Below are 15,564 nucleotides of genomic sequence, written 5' to 3'. Positions count from 1 at the left end.
AATACTATTTAATAATATAATGTTTATTAATACTTTTAAACATATTACAATTATAAACATTTACTAATGAAGAGTTTGAGGGATTGAAAACAGCAGAAGAGAGGTTAAAGAGTATTATTTACCGAAATATTATGTAGTTTAGTCACATGAAGGTTTGAAGATCAATATATGAGGTTTCAGATTTTTGATCGATTACGATTATTAGAAAATCTATCCGTTTTATATATTGGACTTGGATTTCTTGTTTGTATTTTAAGTTAATGAAGGATTCTAATATAACTGAAAGTTAAACAACGAAACAACAAACATCAAACAGAACACAACAACAACAACAGGACAGCATATATACATTTGTCTTACCAATCTTCAAGATCTAGTAACCTCCCTGAATAAACGCATTAAGGCGTTGAAGCTCCTCTCGATGCTCACTCACCACAGCTCGGACCACATCTCCAATGGACACCATTCCGATCATGCCCTTGTCTTGGATTACCGAAATATGCCTGATTCGGTTATCTGTACAACATTGCAAGGTCAGGAAACCGTATTTCAATAGGTTTTAAACCCAAAAGTTTGTATCTTTGATAGAGAAAGTATAAGTATCTACCTCTTTCTTTGTTGGTCCAGTCCAGATATAGTATCTACCTCTCTCAGTAATGATCCCAGCAAGAGCTTGTTGCTCACCAGGTTTCACAACCACCAAAGCCAAGATCCATCAGCACTTTTGCCTTTGGCTTTCATGACATCAGAAATAGTCGTACTCTCAAATCCAGTTTCCTCCATACGAGCAGGTTTAGTTGATTCATAGCGTGAACCAACAAACACAGAAGACTAAATCGCCGGGTTAATCACACGGAGATGTTGCATCATAGAACCTTTCACAACATTTCCACCAGAGACGAAAGATCTAATCACAGCTTGCATCTTCTTCACCTGTGTCACAATCAAAAACGAGATCTATATAATAGGAAGTAGCAATCACAATCATCTAATATCAAAACTCAACGAATCTAATGAAACTAAACCTTAAGAGTTCAGAATTCAGAATTTAATCATATATGCCGAGAAAGAAATTGTTTCTCATCAATTTCATAGGATGAGAAATGAAACATCCAAAATTGGGGTTGTTCGTTACATAAAGCTAAGCCCTTTAATCCTAAATACATGGAAATTTCTCAAAATTTCCCCATAAGAAATCCAAAAACATCCAAAAGGAATCAGCCTAGTGCAAAGAAGACAATAAAGATTCAATTTTTTGTGTTTGGATAATTACCGTTAACACTCATGTCCGAAACATCGGCGTCGAGTGAAGAACAAACATGAAGAAATCTCCGAGACTTCAAAGGAGGAACAGAGAGAAACCCAGTAACCGGAGTTGCAGCGAAAACGATAGAAGAAGCCATGGCCAATCAACTCAGATAAGAGCAAACTGATAAGAGCATAAACTCTGTGGTGGTGAGGAGACGAGGAGACAGAGGAGATCGGTGGACACGGTGTTTCAATGGCCGGACAGAGGAGACGACGGTGATGGGAACACAAATCTCTCGCCGCCTTCTCGTCGTTTGCGAGAGAAGAAGAAAAAATTATGTTGGAAGCAAATGAAAAATAAAAACCAAGCTTTCTTTCAGAGCGTGACACGTCACCATAAGATCAGCGGAAGAACTGATCTTATTCAAGATCAATTGGGCTGATCTTATGGGTACTATTCAATTAATTTTAATTTTAAAAGCCCTAAGATCACATGGGGTGATGCCCCAATAAATATGGCCTTAGATTATACGACTCTTTGTTGGTGTTAAATAAATTTTAACACCTCAAAATAAATTTTATACAATTATTTATGAAAGACATAAATATAGGGACTAAACTGAAAATAAAAAGTAGTTTTGAGGTTCTGAACGGTGAAACCTCAAAATTTGAAGATTTGAAGACTTGTTGGATTGTCAAAAACCTCAAAATTTGAGGTTTTAAGGGCTTGTTGGAGATGCCCTTAGGCGAACAGAAACCATACCTCAAATTTACAACAGAAAACAAACAATCCAAGAAGAAATTTTAATAGCCAAATTCTGAGTTCCAACTTTCAAGCTCTTCCCATTTGTTTTTTTACTCAAGCTTGGCCTGATGATCACTCCCATCGATCCAAGTGACCACATGTTTATAGTGAACGATCATGATTCATGGATCACTTCGGTCAAATACAACTTATTATTATTGTCTACAACTCAGGTAAGACTAGGCTCTCTGCCTAATTTAACTAAATAAGACAGCTGGAAAGGGAAAAAAGTGCGAACTTCTTCCATAAATATCACACAAGGTTGCCTGTATATTGCAACTCTAAACAGTGTTTTAACTAACTTCTCAGTCTCACCCACCTGAACCAGTACAGCAAAATTAGTTAGTCTGTTTGAATTGTAAAGAACAATTTCCAGAAGCCTTAAGAGTACAGTGACACAACCACACACCCATTTTGACGTCAAAGAAGAAGACTTGAGATCTTGGAGAGCCTGCATAACACAGAATGTCTCGCTGCCACCTGAAAACCCAAAAGGAAGGTATAAGATTAACTAAGACAACAGGGTAGTCACTAAAATTAGACAAAAAAATACAAACAAAAAAGGGAATATTGAAAAGTACTCAAGCCTTACAGTTGCAAGGGTTTTGACTCTTGTATTGTATGAGAGAAGGCTCTCAAGAAGAGGCTTGGTGTGAATTAAGCATTGCAGCACTGAAGCAATGAAACCAAGTATTGCCTGAAGGTGTTGAGCCTTTTGCATGAGAGGAAAAGATATAAGAACAAACTCTTTTGAAATCAGAGAAGCGAAGTGAAGAAACCAAACTTGCAAAAAAAATTTACCTCTCGCTGTTCTCCGGAGACCAATGAACAAATCTCTTCATTTCTCTGGTAACATAACCATGTCCAGTAACTCCATCAAGTCCAGCTGCAATGATTCAGAATAAGTGTGTTTCCACATATTGCATCAAAAAGGGAAACGAAGAAGACAAGCATAACAATAACACTCACCAACGTCATCCCATTTCACAGATGGGCTTCTATCCATTATTGTTGTGTTTATGTATCATCTCCACTAACTTATCATCGTGGAAATTTCCCAGGCTTGCAGCAGCATCTTTAGTGTTCTTTGTCTTTTGTCATGGACTTCTTCTATGCCTTGACGCTGTAGAGGAAACTGAAGCTGAAGATGGAGATGCTACGGTTCTCTACATAAACAAGGATAAAAAAAGAGGATTTTAGTATACAGTTAATGCCTTAAACAAATTTAGTGAAGCAGTCAATCCTAATACAGAAGCATATCACTTAAAAATCTACCAACATCACGGTCACCTTCCACATTTAGAATCAAATTAAAAGAAGAGAAAAAGCAAGACAGATACCTTATTCCTGGAGAGACCACGATTGAGCTTCCCTGCAGAAAAATGATAAAAACAGAACACACAAGTATTTGATGTGAGTTGATTAAGTTTGGATGAAATGTCTGAGAGAGGCTCCTCTCACCGCCGTGTACATTGTAGACTTGTAGTCAAACATCTGCAGAGAGATGCACCAAGTCAGCAGAAACGACATGATCAAAGATTCTGATTCAAATTAAATAAATGAAAGTGATTCGAGGGAATATACTCATTCAAGCCATTGGCAGGAGTCATGAGTTAATTCAAATGAAGGATCTTGAAGCAGGTGGTCAGAACAATACTCGTTTCCCTGCAAATAGTAATACAATCAACATATGAAGAAACACATATTACATATTACATTTTGGTATCAAAATGGTTGTTAAGAATGTCACTTATGACTTACCTTTCCACACGTTTCTGATGATTGGTTTTCTGGCCAAAGTGCAATATAGCTCCCATTATTTTCAAGCATACCAGGTAGTAGAGCTCTGCATCTGAAGCCTATCTGAATTGCTGAGCAAAACTGTTGTCCCTGGTTACATAGATCAGATAACCAATCTATTAGCATCAAACACGAGACAAGCCCCTCAAAGTGTATACCCTGAAATAATGAAAAAAAAAATAGTTGTATCATGTCAACACACTTAGAACTAGTACTTGATATATTCAAAATGTAGGATCTAACTAAGTAATTATAACTATAAAGAAAGATCAGTTATCAGTACCTCATATGGATCAAGCAATGAGGTTTCTCATAGCAATCCAGTCATACCTCTCATCCCACCACCAATAACCTTGCTTGCATCTTGAAGAAAAAAGACACAAAAATCTGAAGTAAATCTGCAATTACAAAACACAGATAAACATAAACTGGTAAGACAAGTGTTTGAAACTGTAACCTGAGCTATAATGTCAAACAAAGCAGCAGACACAATCTCCTTGTATGGTTCTAGCTTCATACGCAAAGTAGAGTCAAATAAATCAATCATTGAAGGCGTGTCTGAATTTGGAACAGTGGTTGGGCTGAGCCATGACGTTGACAACGACGACGGGCTCAGAATAAATTGCAATATATGGAGAAAGGATCAGCAAATAGAGCAGCACTTCACACACACACACAAAAAAACACCAAACCAAAATACATAAGCAAATATAGATAAGTTTAGAGCAAGGAACATGTGAAAACACTTGAAGAAAATAGCATAGATTGGCAATACGTGATGATTGGATCATGGTTTGCTTCCAAAAGACCTGCAAAACGAAGACAGAAACATAAGGAACAAAACAAACAAGAAAAGAAGTAAAAAGACGTGGTGTTAAGAGGAAGAACAAAATCCTAGAAGACGTTAGCAGAGAAGAAGAAGCGTGTCCATCAAAGCTATCACTCTCATCGATAAAAGAAGCATCCAAAACCTGAAACAACATAACAACAAGTTAATAGCACGAGTTTAGAAACCAAACCCTAGAAAATAAATAAATGAAAACAGAGACTGAGTTTTAGAAGAAGAAGAAGAAGAAGTGTTAGGAGTAAGAACGAAACCCCTAAAGACGTTAGAACAGAGGAGATGAAGCGTTTCCATCAAAGCCATCATTGATCGATAACAAAAACCTGAAACAACATAAAAAAAAAGAAGGTAAACAGCATGAACAATATATAAAGCAACCAAGCAATTAAGAAACCAAACCCTAGAAAGAAAAAAAACAAAAATCAAGTTAAAATCCAATGATCGGTTCAGAAACAAAAAAAACCAGAGACCGAGTATACCACCACCACCTTAAACGCTCTCGGAGACACGAAAAATAGAAATAAAAATAGATCATGCGATGTGATAATTGATGTTAAAAGAGAGTGAAATATTTTTATAGATGAGGTATGAAAACTATTGTTGTCGGTTTAGCTATTTCCTTTTTTTAAATTCATATTTAGCTAAGTTATTCCTTATTTGATCATGATTTAACAAACAGATCAAGGCTCGAAAAATATATAAACCCATGATTTAAAGAACCTACACTTTCATTATTTTGCCCCATGCGGCCCAAAATCAAATTGAGGGTGTCGATTTCACAATCCAAAAAGAATATGAGCTCTTATGCAATAGGATTTGTAATTTAAGGGGCTAAATGTTATTAACCTGTTTTCTTCGGTTTAGTTTTTGGTATTTTTATTGGAGTCAAATAAATATATCTATTATTGGTCAATCCTGTTGTAGTTTTCGACAATTTCAAAAAGTCAAATAACTGTAAAATCTAGACGGAGTTTTAAATAAGTCTGTTTACTTATCGATACTCATCCAAAAATATTTGTTTTTTACCTTTTTAAATACCCAAAATTTGAGAACTTTTCCAATGAATATATCTATTTTCTCTCTAAATAAATTGCAAAAACTTAAATTTAAAATAACTCGACTTTGTCTATGTAACCGTTTTATGTGAAGAACCTGAAATGTAGCAAGACAACACTATTTATATTTTTAAATTTTAATAGCATAATATTTTTGTACAAATATATAATTCTCCTTAATTTGTAAGTTTTGTACAAAAGTTGTTATTGAGATTTAGTTAAAGTTAAAGGCTTCATTAAGAGTATTATGGTATTAAAAGTTTTCAAAGGTCAAGTCAAAAAAAAAAAAAAAGTGTTTTCAAACGTTTAACAAAAATGACAGACGCATCACAAAAAAAATAGCTAAACAATTCTTTAAAAAATTAGGAATCTTTATGCATGACAAATATACGATGGATGTTCAAATTTTTCCTCATTAATTGAATTCGACTCTCTTGTTCTTCTCACATAATATCTGGCTGGTTGGAAAAATGTTTTTATGGAAATACACATAAGAATGTCGATAATGCAATAACAGTAGTAGATACTGGTAAGAGTATTTTAAACTTTAGATATCGTATTTAATTTTAGAAAATTTATTATTAAATTGATATAAACAAGATAGAATTTGGGGTTTTTATTACTAATGTATGAATAATTTTGCACAATAGCAAGGGAAAAACAAAACAAACTATCTACGTACTACTAAATTGAATTTCATATGAAATCTTCTTAGCTGAAAAACTTTTTTTTTAAAGAAGATACGATCATAATTGTAAGCGTATGTATATACAGTCGATTTTTATTTTATTTTGACAAGCAATCTTGTCGTTAATTTGATGTTGTTCTTGTTTTTATTTTCATTGAAATATGAATACGTTACGTCATTAAATCTGTTAACTAATATACGATATTTTCTTAAATTGTCAGTTTTTTTAATAATCTTGTATTTTGATTATATAAAACACACACCACCAACTCACTATATTTTTATATTCTTGTACTCACACATATAAGAAAATTAATAAACGCTTTCTTCAATTAAATGTGCATTATTGATATAAAAAAAGTATATATGTGTGCATGTATTATTTAAGATTTGACAATTAATATTGTATTTTTATCATTGAGGGGGTTTTGAGAAATTGTTTTGATGGATAGGAGATATGAGATTTTAGCTATGTTGCATGGAAACTCTTTTTGAGGTGCGTTTCCCGTTTCCGAAACGTTTCGGAAACGGAAACTCGTAGAAACTCGGAAACAAGCCACAGAAACACGTTTCCTAAAAATTTCAGTTTGGAAACACGATGGAAACTCCGTTTCTGTTTTGGAAACACGATGGAAACTCTTATTTTATAATTTAGAGGCAGTTTTGTTTGGTGAAACCAATGAAAATGAGAATGGCGATGCTTGTCAAAATAATTGATTTTGAACGTCTTAGTGTTTTTTACAGTTTTATTTTTAATTAAACTAATTAATATTTATGTTTTGAATTGGTGTTGTTTCAGAATTTTTTTTATTATGATTTTTATGTTTGGGGATTTATTATATCTATATTATATATATCTATATTATATACGTTTCCTATACGTTTCTATAGCCTAATTTTCAAAAAAACCTGTTTTTTGTTTCCGAAACGTTTCGTTTCCGCGTTTCCGTTTCCGTTTCCATGCAACATAGAATTTTAGTCCTTAAGAAAATCATACACTATTCAAAAGGGAAATATCGTGGGAAAATTACTCAGAATCAGAGTATCAAACTACACACGACCGAACTAAATTCCAATTCGAATGATCGACCGACTAAACCGGGGAGATATGTACGACCTACAATTTAATTAGTCCCATTAGGCTCAACTGACTTAATCGACCATCATTTGTCTTTGCTCCCTGTAATAGAGAGCAGATGGAAACTAAATCAGATGAATGCTCAGATTATATTATCTCTAACAAACATTTTTTTTTAAATCTTTTTCTCAGAAAACCAAAGGTTCGTTACAAGGCCTTGTTTACCACCGACAAAGTCATAGAGAGATGAGCTATTTAATGGTATGAGAGGCTAGTTTATTTTTACGATGTAATAGTGACAAAAAGGTTCTGTTTTCTCAATCTTTGCTTTGTTTTAGTTTCGTTATGGACTAGAATACCACGTGATCGAAAGTGATAAACATCTCGAGCTGCGTTAAGCATTCAACCAACACTGCGTCTTCAATCCTCTTGGCTCTGCCTTTTCTTCTCCAAGCCCGTATATTTCTGAAGCATTGCAGCGCTGAGAATGGTTGTTTTTAATGAGTTTGCCTTATCATGGAAATTCAAAGAATCGGAAAGTTGTGCTCTTTTATTTTTAGCATTCAAGTATTTTTGATATCAGGGAATAAAAGCAGCGTTTGTTTGTAGAATAGAGCCCCTGTTTTAAATATGGCAGGTTTAAGCAAGTTCGTACTTCTGCACACTCAAAGATCAGATTGTCTAATATTATAACGAATCACTGCGAGTAGCAGAGCATTCCAAATTTCCAATGCTTCCTGTGATCATTAAAGCTTCATCGGATATTATATTTGGCAAATACACGTACCTGTTTGGGGTCACAAACAAGCTGTATCGCAGCACTGTCAACATACATATGTGACAAGTAAACAACATCATGATATTCAGAGGCTAGTGCTGTTACTCGTTTCCTTCATAAAACTAAGGCCTGCAGAGAAAAAAAAAACGGTACTGACATCAGTGTTATCTGTATTCCACAGGACACAAGAGGGAGGAAAAAGAGTAAAAGAATACGTTATATTACCAACCATACTTCCAAGACAATAGCATTGTCAACAGAATACAGCTTGTCAGGCCCGTTTCCGAGCAGTCTCCAAGGCAACACGAGCTAATCTATCAATCTGAGTAAAACATAAGAAATGCTCAACAATATCAGTGTATATAGTACTTAACAATCACTCCACGGAAATGTGCATCGGAGATTTTCAATAAAGTACACCTCGTGGGTGGCATACACCTCAATATTAAACCCAACTTCTTCTCCATTCATTGATCTTTATGCCCATTCCCCTTGGCTTTCCAAAATAAATACATGTTACCATGCATGAGACATCATATATAAAGATACTGTCCCATTACAGAACGAGAAAGATAAGAATTACGAACAGATAAACTAATTAAAATGACATCCTGTAAGCTCTTTCATAACCATTAGATCAACACCTTCTTCTACCTCTCTCTTTATTAACTGTATATAAAAACAATAATTTGGACTTCAAACAAGAAACAGAGTTTCGGCTTCTGAGATTAGGCTAAGGATGGTTACCTTGTGGCAGAAACTTAGCAGGTCTCAGTTTTGCAAAGACTTTGAGACCTTCATGAAGCTAAAGTAACCCCTTCTCAGGCCTCAGATGCATTACACTGTTATCCCATTAGTACCTTAAACTATACCAAACAAGAATCTATGAGAAACTGTATTTCCCAAAAACCATTTAGAGCCAACAACATAAGTTGAGACAAGAGAGAAGACATAGCCTCCAATGGCTCCAAGAATTCTTTTGCAGCTGAGATGGTCTCGTCCGGAAAGGGAATCTCCTGAAAGCTAAACTCCACTCCTGATACAGAGCACAGACGCAATGTCTTAGACATATCAGTGGCTAAGGAACACCCCCTTTGATTACAACCAAATAAACCCCACCCACGATTCTAAATCCCTTTCTTGAAAACAAAACAAAATCTCCGAAATTTCTAAGACTCACATCCTTCAACTCGATAAGTACCAAAACTAATCCCAGTTCCAAGCAAAACACAGTATGTTCTACCAAATGAAATTCAACAGAAACAACATTAGAAAAAAGGGAACAAGAGAGAGAACCTTCCAAAGTTCCAGCTTGCTGAAGCACACTTTTGGCAGTTGAGACAACTTCCAGCCGCGAGATCAGAAAGAATATCACCAGGGGTTACCCTAGTCAGGACGGTATCGAACTGGAACATCAAAGTTAAAAGTGACTTTTATAAGAAATATTGCAGTCAATACATGACGAGCGATACCAAATGTAACACAAGCAATGTGATCAACCTAAGTAGAATCAGAAACAAGAATACAATTGACCAACTCCTACATTAACTAGACGTCAAAACTTTCCAGCAGATTAAAATAATTTACTGGCTCAGTTAGAATAGGAGCCAGTAAATTTTTTTAAAGCATGACCAAATATTAAGGGGGAAAACATTACCAGCTGAAAAAGAGAATCATAAGGTAGATGCTTCAGGGCAAACTCTCTATGGCATACATATCTTGGATCCGTTTTACAACACCATGGCCATATCCTGGAAAAAAAGACCTTGACAAATGTTTATTTAAAGTTTCCTGGAAACGTTCACAGGCAAAACCCAAAAATCAACCATAATGCAAAGCTTTTAGTCATTAACTATACAATGGTTCAAGTTATGGCCTGCCGTGATTAGCATGCAATACAAATTACAAACGGTCTATCTCTTCATTTCGCTGGTAAAATAGCTTGTGTAGCTCCATCAAGTCCAGCTGCAATGAATCAAAATAAGTGTGTTTCCACATATTGCATCAAAAGGGAAACGAAGAAGACAAGTATAACAGTAACACTCACCAACGTCATCCCATTTCATAGATGGGCTTCTATCCATTATTGTTGTGTTTATAATCTCTACTAACTTATCATCGTGGAAATTTCCCAGGCTTGCAGCAGCATCTTTAGTGTTCTTTGTCTTTTGTCATGGACTTCTTCTATGCCTTACGCTGTAGAGGAAACTGAAGCTGAAGATGGAGATGCTACGGTTCTCTACATAAACAAGCATCAAAAAGAGGATTTTAGTATACAATTAATGCCTTAAACCAATTTAGTGAAGCAATCAATCCTAATACAGAAGCATAATCACTTCAAAATCTACCAACATCACAGTCACCTTCCACATTTAGGATCAAATTAAAAGAAGAGAAAGAAGCAAGACAGATACCTTATTCCTGGACTCCAACACCTAAAATATGAACACCATTGATGCCAGAAACAAGCAAAACATACATTAATAGATCACGTCAAAATCCAATCAATTAAAAAAAAAAAAGGAACAGAGATAGCTGACACATACCAAAATGAAAGAGGAGGAAACACCTGAACAAACGAAGAAGGGAATTACCCATTCAATGCACCACCTGAGAGCACATAAAATGAAAAGTTTCTTTATCGGTCAAGTCTTGGCATGCTTCAACAGCTTGTAGCTATCAACCATGGAGAGACCACGATTGAGCATCCCTGCAGAAAAATGAAAAAACAGAACACACAAGTGTTTGATGTGAGTTGATTAAGTTTGGATGAAATGTCTGAGAGAGGCTCCTCTCACCGCCGTGTACATTGTAGTCAAGCATCTGCAAAGAGATGCACCAAATCAGCAGAAACGAAATGATCAAAGATTCTGATTCAAATTAAAAAATGAAAGTGATTCGAAATGATCAAAGCCATTGGCAGGAGTCGTGAGTTAATTCAAATGAAGGATCTTGAAGCAGGTGGTCAGAACAATACTCGTTTCCCTGCAGTTAGTAATACAATCAACATATGAAGAAACACATATTACAAGCGAGGAATGGGAGACCACATTTGGGTTAAGAATGGTTAGTTAAGAATGTCACTTATGACTTACCTTTTCACACGTTTCTGATGATTGGTTTTCTGGCCAAAGTGCAATATTGCTCCAACAAAAAACATTATTTTCAAGCATACCAGGTCGGTAGAGCTCTGCATTTGAAGCCTATCTGAATTGCTGAGCAAGATTGTTGTCCCTGGTTACGTAGATCAGATAACCAATCTATTATCATCAAACACGAGACAAGCCCCCTCTCAAAGTGTATACCCTGAAATAATGAAAAGAAATAGTTGTATCAAGTCAACACACTTAGGACGGGAAGAATGAGGACTTGATATATTCAAAATGTAGGATCTATAACCAAGTAATTATTACTATAAAGAAAGTTCAGTTATCAGTACCTCATATGGATCAAGCAATGAGGTTTCTCATAGCAATCCAGTCATACCTCTCATCCCACCACCAATAGCCTTGCTTGCATCCTGAAGAAAAAGAACACAAAAATCTCAAGTAAATCCACAATTACATAAACTGGTAAGACAAGTGTTTGAAACTGTAACCTGAGCATCCAAACAAGGCAGCAGACACAATCTCCTTGTATGGTTGTAGCTTCAAACGCAAACCATTCACTTTCACAATTTTCTTTCTTCTCTTCAAACCCTCACACACATTAATTTCGATGCTCTGCATCAAAGAAACAGAGATATGTAATGTCACTTATATAGAAAAAAAATAACAAATCAATTAAGAGGAAGAAGACTACCTGAATATGTAGCTCAGAGAAGACAAGGATCCATCAGAACCATCACCCACTGAGAAAAGTATCCTCCACAATCTAAAACAACAGATCCAAGAGGCAAAAATTACATGAACATAATGACAAGATCAAACACTAGAAATATGTGCAACATGAAAGATTCAGAGGAAAAAGGGGAAGAGACATGGTGTTGTGCATCAGGTTACTTAAAGGGAAAGCATCAAAATTACTAAAGCGAAAGAGGAACGCAAACCTGAATAATTAAACCACATGTCCATCAGAGGAGCTCAAACTTAAGCATACCACACAAAAAAAAAGTCATCGAATGATCATGTGAATGTTAATACATCTAAGAGAATCTAAAAAAAACACAATAAGACACAGAAGAAATCATACGCAAACCATTCACTTTTACAATGTTTTTTCTTCTCTTCAAACCCTCCAATACATTAATCTCGGTGTCTCGATGGTCTGCATCAAAGAAACAGAGATATGTAATTTGACTTGAACATAATAAGATCAAACAAGGATAATCAAACGCTAGAAAGGGGAAAGAGAAAGAGGAACGCAATACCTGAATGATTAAACCACATCAGAGGAGCTCAGACTTTAGCATACATTTTAAAAAAAAAACAAAAAAGACATTGAATGATCATATGAATGTGGAAACTGAACAAATCATACCTCACAATAGCAAATCTCGGAAAGTCATTAGACGATGTAGCAGTTAGAAGAAACGTACCAAGACGAGGAGATAAGATTCAACAAGAGCAATCCCACAGTGCAAGGACCACCACCACGATCTGCATCAAAGAGAGATATATATTTCGTTAGCTTTACATACAACAACAAAAAAAAATAGCATACGTAGGAATTAAGAACTGTGGGAATTAAAAATGCAAAGATAAAACCTACCAAACAAAAGAGAAGACGCACGCTTGACAACGACACAATCAAAAAGAGCAAATCACCGATCAATCGTAATATAATATCCTCCAGAAACCTAAAATCAACAAAAAAAACAAAGTGAAAATTAATATGAGAGAGCAAAGTAGAGTCAAATAAATCAATCATTGAAGGCGTGTCTGATTTGAGACAGTGCTTGGGCGACGACGGGCTCAGATAAATCACAATGGAGAAAGCCACCTGCATATAGCACAAACACGAATCAAGTAAGTGAGCATTTATTGAACTACAAGGCAACGCCAAAAGAAAACCCAATTCGCCAAAATAACATGAAAACCTGAAAAACTCATCAAAAAGAAAATTAACAGTGGTAACTGTGGTTGTAATATGGAAGAGATGAGTTTTAGAGCAAGGAACCTGTGAGAACGCTTGAAGACAATATAGCATGGATTAGTAATACGTGATGATTTGATCATGGTTTGCTTCTAAAAGACCAGGAAAAACGAAGACAGAAACATTAAGGAACAAAACAAAACAAGAAAAGAAGTAAAAAGACGTGGTGTAAAGAGGAAGAACAAAACCCTAGAAGACGTTAGCAGAGAAGAAGAAGCGTGTCCATCAAAGCCATTACTCTCATAGTCTCATCTATAAGAGAGAAGCATCCAAAACCTGAAAGAACATAACAACAAGTTAATAGCATGTGTTAGAAACCAAATGAAAAAAAAAAAGAGGATGTTATACTACTGTTGCATGTTGGGTCACCTCTCTCAGTCAATGAGGTTTCCCGGAGTACATCCAGTCACCTCTCTCAGTCCACCAAGTACCTTCACAAATACAACATTGAAGAAAAGGATTTAACCACTTAAAGCAAAGAAAAGGATTTAGAGAAATCACTTACACAGATGAAGAAAGAAAATTTACTTAACTGTTGCATGTTGGGTCATAAGGCATATGCATCATCATCATCTCCAAACCCGCGAAGAAAATAAACCAAATATATGTAATAATTATCTATCATCAAAAGAAGCAACAACAAAATCAAAGTTTCAGTCTTGATCCCACACATCTAAATATATTGTTACAATAAAGAAACAAATACAATTTAAGGCAAAATCTAACTCACTTTGTGACAAGGAAGACGTAATTGATTGTTCCGGGGAGGGGGACTGTCAAAGACTAGAAGAATCAGATTGCCCGATTGCGTCTTCTTGAAACCATCCACGTACGAGACTTGAAAACACCTGTTAAAACCCATCAAATCAGAAGAAAAAAAATAGAAACTTTAAATCAGGACACAAAGAAAACAAAACTAAAATCAAATCGACGAAGAAGAAGAAGACGAAGGAGGGAACAATAAATTGTACTTTAAGACGATTTCTCTCATAAGAATTAGAATATGCATCTTCAAACCTGCGAAGAAAATAAAACCTTATATAGATATCGTCAATCTAAATAAGCAACAACAACGAGACCAAAGTTTCAGTCTTTATCCCACTACTGTTACCTGTTGGGTCATCATCATCTTCAAACCTGCGAAGAAAATAAACCCTTATATAGATATTGTCAATCTAAAGAAGCAACAATGAGACCAAAGTTTCAGTCTTTATCCCACACACACACATCTGACATCTAATTAAATTGTTATAAAAAAATAAAAAAAAAAAAAAGAGGAAACTTTATAAGCAAATCCGACTCACTCTGTGACAAGGAAGACGTAATTGATTGATTAGGGTTAGACGAAGACCATCACTGTCTTCTTGAAATTGAAACCATCCACGGACGAGACTCGAAAACACTTGTTGAAACCATCAAATCAGAAAAAGATACANAAAAAAAAAAAAAAAAAAAAAAAAAAAAAAAAAAAAAAAAAAAAAAAAAAAAAAAAAAAAATCAAATCGAAGAAGAAGAAGAAGAAAAAAAAAACTCTGCTTTGTCGCCCTTACAAACACGGCTCGCTCTATCTCTCTCTTCTCTCTGGTCTCGTCGTCCTTAAAACTCAGAGTGGATTCTCCCTGGTCTCGTCGCCGCAGAACTCTCTTTCTCTATTTCTCTCTCTTTCTCTCTCTTTCTCTCTCTCTCTTTTCTCGGAAGAAGAACGTCTCTGAGTGTGGTGGAAGCAGAAACGTTTCAGATTAGATATATAGAGGAGGATCCAAAGCCATTGGATGATGCAATTAGGATTTTACATCCAACGGTCAAAAATTATTAGTCGTTTTTTTTTATTTTCTGTCAACCTTATTTAGCCGTTAATTAGGAGAGGGAAATTAATGATAGATTTGGGAATATATCTATCATTAATGCACAGTCCACACCGCTTTTTTATTTTTTCAAGTTTTTTCCTTTTTATTTTATTTTTCAGTTAAAAATGTTAAAAACAAAAACAAAAGAAAACCACACTTTGCCAAATAAAAGAAACTATGATTAATGGACATCTGATCTGAGACACAAATTCTTTTTTGTAAACAAGAAAAGTTTGCTTTAGATTTGGATGTGAGTGAACAAATAAATTACAGAAACAAGAAAAAGGAAAGGTTGGGTTGTGTTGATGACGTGGCCAATCTCCGGGA

General features: G+C 35.2%; 4 long non-coding RNA genes and 1 pseudogene across 6 annotated transcripts; all 5 read right to left on the bottom strand.

Moving 5' to 3' along the window:
- On the bottom strand, nt 351–1,462 carry LOC109133141. Its single transcript, XR_002038278.1, has 3 exons — nt 1,274–1,462; nt 608–933; nt 351–516 (listed from the first exon to the last, which is right to left on the bottom strand). It is a non-coding gene; the product is annotated as an uncharacterized LOC109133141 (long non-coding RNA).
- On the bottom strand, nt 2,053–3,404 carry LOC104788203. Its single transcript, XR_002038277.1, has 6 exons — nt 3,394–3,404; nt 3,023–3,217; nt 2,855–2,939; nt 2,646–2,765; nt 2,463–2,533; nt 2,053–2,372 (listed from the first exon to the last, which is right to left on the bottom strand). It is a non-coding gene; the product is annotated as an uncharacterized LOC104788203 (long non-coding RNA).
- LOC104788204 lies at nt 4,669–5,250 on the bottom strand. 2 transcript variants are annotated; one of them, XR_768177.2, is made up of 3 exons: nt 5,168–5,250; nt 4,952–5,020; nt 4,669–4,824 (listed from the first exon to the last, which is right to left on the bottom strand). It is a non-coding gene; the product is annotated as an uncharacterized LOC104788204 (long non-coding RNA). The 2 variants fall into 2 exon arrangements; XR_768178.2 differs by having other exon boundaries at nt 5,186–5,250.
- Nucleotides 8,189–8,798, bottom strand: LOC109132953 (annotated as a pseudogene).
- LOC104788205 lies at nt 8,799–15,095 on the bottom strand. Of its 2 annotated transcripts, XR_768208.2 has the most exons (25): nt 14,941–15,095; nt 14,695–14,792; nt 14,502–14,527; nt 14,362–14,407; nt 14,121–14,238; nt 13,924–14,008; nt 13,760–13,821; nt 13,579–13,666; nt 13,415–13,482; nt 13,007–13,237; nt 12,834–12,894; nt 12,666–12,698; nt 12,488–12,562; nt 12,098–12,169; nt 11,895–12,018; nt 11,736–11,816; nt 11,392–11,602; nt 10,843–11,281; nt 10,711–10,731; nt 10,344–10,535; nt 10,155–10,261; nt 9,954–10,047; nt 9,593–9,702; nt 9,044–9,332; nt 8,799–8,965 (listed from the first exon to the last, which is right to left on the bottom strand). It is a non-coding gene; the product is annotated as an uncharacterized LOC104788205 (long non-coding RNA). The 2 variants fall into 2 exon arrangements; XR_002038276.1 differs by lacking the exon at nt 8,799–8,965 and having other exon boundaries at nt 9,040–9,332.

The sequence above is a fragment of the Camelina sativa genome, chromosome 5 (genome assembly GCF_000633955.1).
Source record: "Camelina sativa cultivar DH55 chromosome 5, Cs, whole genome shotgun sequence".
In the NCBI taxonomy this organism is placed as follows: Eukaryota; Viridiplantae; Streptophyta; class Magnoliopsida; order Brassicales; family Brassicaceae; genus Camelina; species Camelina sativa.
This window is presented reverse-complemented; position numbering and strand designations above follow the sequence as displayed.